A 4,589-nucleotide genomic window follows, 5' to 3' on the forward strand; every position below is an offset into this window, starting at 1 on the left:
CATTGGAGAAAGATGAGGCTCTCTGCTGCCGTTAAGATTTATATGTTGTTGTTGTGTGCTGTGGAGAGAGTTGTTGTTGGTAAATGCCATAGAGTAAGTTCCAACCCCAAGCAACCTGGTGTAGGGCTTCTGAGGAGTGGCTGGTGAGTTTGAAGAGAATTTATATCTACAACTGTAGAGGCAGACAAGTTTCAAGTTCATGAATCAGATGTCAGGCGGAAGGCTTCTCCTGACTCACGTTAACTGCAGGAGCCGACCAACTCAAGATGGGCAGGTCAGGCAGCAGATGTGAACGAATCCAAGGTCATCAGGTAAGAGGGCAGGCTCCTAACTCTAGTGCAGAGGTCAGATGACAAACCTGATGCAGGATCCAGACCCAGCAAAAGCAAGCAAGTGTCCAATTATTAGAAGCAGGCCACACCCCCAAGGAAACTGCCTTTCAATTGATTGGCTGCTCATAGCAGATCTAATCCTCGGGGGTTACTACATCTTAACTGACAAACCATTGAGAATTCTGGCCCAAATTGATACACTATCACAATATCCAAAGCACTGTTGTTGTTAATGCCTTCAAGTGAATTCCTGCGACCCTGTACAGGGCTTCAGAGGAGTGGCTGGTGAGTTTGAACCACTGACCTTGTGGTTTAAAGTGGCCTTATCCTATAGTGCCACAGCAGGACTCCAAAGCATTGGCTTTTGTTCAATCTGGGTATCGGACCTACATTTGTTATTCTGGTAGTTTTATGTTCATAAAGAAACAGCAATGGGCCTGAGTCAGAGGAGGAGAAACAGGAATTCCAGGAATGAGATCTGTTGGCCCGAGCTGCCACCAGGCTGCCCTCTGGTGGGAAGTCAGTCACACATCACTCCAGCTCTGGCCTAAGGGTCTTTCAGTATGGGGTTCAGGCTCACAATGGGCTTCGTGGGCAGCTGGGCCCTCACCTCATGTGTTTCCTTTGAGTCTCTTCCCTATGTTCCTGGACCTTTATTTCCTCTTCTAATGGGTGCATGACATGAACCCCATCTACACAACATAGGACTCCACTGTGAGGCTTTTGATGGGGAGAGGAGGGAGCTTCTGTGGCTGATGGAAGGGGTGGACCATGAGGGGAGGAGGGTGGACCAGAGGCAAGGTAGAATGTCGGTGGGCGGAACAGACAGGGACCCATCCTGGTGACCCAGCAGGTGCAGGAAATGAAGAGTAGGTCTCACCTGGGAAGAACTTGGGAGGCTCAAAGTGGGCCAGGACATGACTGGGGATGGCCCTGCTAAGTGCGGCATGTAAGGAGGACGAAGATGACCCGGTGGGGCTTCATTTGCCACTGTAGGGGCATGTTCAGGTTCTGTATGGGGCAGAGTCCTGGAACTTGTTCCATTTAATGTGGTCTTTGGTTGGGTCTCAGCTCAGTGAGCCAGAAGCTGAGGCTCTGCATGGGGCGTGGTGTCCCAGGCCCACCGCTCCTGCACCCTTCACCAGGAAGGCCCTTTGCCTAGGTGCTCAGACCCCAAACGCACCATCAAAGTGGGACCCCCAGTTCTGCCTTCCCATTGCCTTCACAAGATGAGGCAGACACCCAGGCTGGGTCACGCAGCCCCTCAGCGATGGGGCTGGAGAGCAGCTAGGAGATGTGCAGGGAGGGGAGTCTCGTGACAGTGAGGAGCACCCAGGCTGTCTGTCCTTCCTCCTCAGCAGGACTCCTGTCCAGCATACGCGCATGTTTGGTGACCACCTTCTACCTAGGAGTGACGCACGGCATTTGGATGTCAATGAGCCACACACACCTGAAAGGGAGTCAAAAGGCTTCATTTGGGAAATCATGGATTCAACACTGCATGTCAACATCAAGAGTTCATACAAACCACAGTATCAGAAAGAGATTTGAAAGCTCTTTCTGAAGGCACTAAGAGTATTGGACAAAAAGTGCTATGAAAGTTTATCAGTTTAAAAATCCAACAATTCACTGGAAATTACTGACAGCTTTTCCCCCTTAGAAACTGCAAAAATATACATGTTTACCTCCCCTTCAGACCCCACTCCCACATTATATTTGGTTCTAATAATTTTTCAGCTATTTCGTGAAGTTCATGGAGCACCACAGCTAACCACAAGGTTGGCAGTTCAAGCCCACCAATTGCTTCTCGGGAGAAAGATGAGGTTTTCTGCTCGTGTAAACATTTACAGCCTCAGAAACCCTGTACGGAATCACTGAGTCTGAATCGACTGATGGTCCTAACAACAGTAACTAACTACCGTAAAGCGGAGGGAACCCTCTAGCTAATAGGATGGCATGGCGTTTTAAAGCAGGACTCAGGAAACCTCCCACATTCCATCATCATCCTCCCCACACAGTATTTTAAGGGAGACATGGAGATGTTTTTTAAAGTGCTGGACTTGGGGAATTTCTGTTGCCCGCCTGATGGACCAGGCAGGAAAAGGGACAGGCAGTCCATCAGGACCACGGATGCAACACTGGGCCTCTGTGCATGAGGAACCCGAAAAATGTTGGGTGGCTCCAGAATATAAACCCACAAAGCTGACAGCCCAACAGAACAACACTCCTTGCCCATCAGCCACCTGCAGCTTGATGACCACACTTCTGGGAGGCTGCAGACGGAGTGGGGAAGGGGTCTGTTGGGGGAAGAAGCCCGCCTGTGCTTCAGAAAGTCTCCTCCACAGACGCTTTCACCCAAGGCTCCAGGACTGCAGCTCATTGGTTGAGTCTGAGGCTTGGGCCGTAGGTCCCAGGGATCCCAGACGCCTCTAGAGTCTATCTGTCTGGTCACGTGTCTTTCCTTGTTGTTTTAGTTCCAGTTGTATTTAGTTCCTGAATGTTTAGCTCCATTCACAAAACGGACGAAAGCCTCCCACTCCTGCACCAGCTTCATGGTTGTTGGTCTGGCTGCACACAGTGGGAGTCCATCTCACCGAGGGGCTTGTCATTTTCTCTGACCCTCTACTTTAGCAAAGGTGCCCTGTGAGTGGCATCATGGGTAATATGCTTGGCTACTAACCGAAAGGTCAACAGTCCAAAGTCACAGTCCCATGGTAGGGGAAAGGTATGGCTCCCATAAAGATCAACATTCTTGGAAACTCTATGGGACAGTTCTACTGTCCTTAAGAGCCGGAAGCAATGCAGCGGTGGGTTTGTGGGTTTTCTACTTTAGCAAAACTTTAAAAAGTGTCAATTGTCAAAGACTTCCTAGTGCTCAGATCAACCATTAACACTCACGAAAGTAGCAGTCAAGAAATCCACCAGTGTATTGGCTACACCAGACCTCTTTAAGGTGTTCAAAAACCAAGGTGTCAGCTTGAGGACTAAGGTGCACCGGACTCAAGCCGTGGTCTTTTCAAACGCCTCACAGGCATATGAAAGCTGGACAGTGGATAAAGAAGACCCTGAGGGGAGCCGGCTCCGGAGCAGATGCCCTTGTCAGGGGTCCAGCCCCCTGAGGCCCTGGCGTGCTGTCCCTGGACTGCTCTGCATAGCTGGGCTGGGCCTCTGCCAGACCCTGTCCTGTTAACCCCTTAGTGTGCATTATGGGCTGTTGACACTGATTTCCTGATTAATGCTTTTGTTTCCATTCTCTGCAGTCAGAATGATAACCTTTAAGGATTTTCCAAAAATCCCTTTAATATGCATCATCTGTCTTCCTCGTCTCTAATAGTTTCCCGGGAAGGCAGGGCAGACTGCCTCATCTGTCTCTCACAGAGCAGCTGGTGGGTTTGAACTGCCAACCTTTGGTTAGCAGACAAGCATTTAAGTACTGTGGCACCAGAACACCGTTCAAGGATGCATTCCGTTTTTGATTTAGACTCAAAGCCACGTTTCCAAGGCAACTGCCACAGCAAACTCCCTTGGAGCCGCTGGTGGGTTTGAACCACCAGAATTTTTGGTTAGCAGCCAAATGTTTTAACAACCATGCCATCAGGGTTTCCTCGTGGGAGAGGAACTGGGTTTGAGAATTGAGAAGAGCTGTAACACAGACAACTTGACTTCCTATTTCTTTTCTGTATTTTGTATTCCTCTCTACCTCCAATGCGGGCCTCGGTAACCTCTGTATTACATTATGTCCAGAGAGAGGGAGGAGAGCATCACCTGCCATCTCCGGAGACATTTCCAGAAGGAACTTTCCAGTGGGTGTCACTTTCCACCCACTGACCACAGGTCGCAGGCTGTAGGAAATGCGGGGCCAGGCGCCCATGGCTGCTTTTGACACTGTGGCAGTACTTGGGACTTTCTGGATTTCTTCCATGAACAGGGGACGTTCACCTTTAGCCTACGGAGTTAAAGCTTGAGTTTACCGGCTGCTTTACAACCAGTCAGTCCTGCCTTCCGCGCACCGGCAGAGGGCGGGCTTGCAAGGGAAACGTTGGAAGCCCCAGGCCAAGCGTCTGACCTCGCGGATGGCGGGACGGCGCAGTGCGAACTCCGAAGCCGAGGCTGGCGCAGTACAACAACGCAGTTCTTCCAAGAAAAGTGCTGTCACATGGAAAGGCTTGGAGTCCACTTTGCGTTCAAGGGATACACGATGTCGCTCACCTAATGTCCCAATCCCTGGCCCGCCTCCGACTTGGACCGGCCGCCCAG

The sequence above is a fragment of the Chrysochloris asiatica genome, unplaced genomic scaffold, assembly GCF_000296735.1.
Source record: "Chrysochloris asiatica unplaced genomic scaffold, ChrAsi1.0 scaffold00424, whole genome shotgun sequence".
In the NCBI taxonomy this organism is placed as follows: Eukaryota; Metazoa; Chordata; class Mammalia; order Afrosoricida; family Chrysochloridae; genus Chrysochloris; species Chrysochloris asiatica.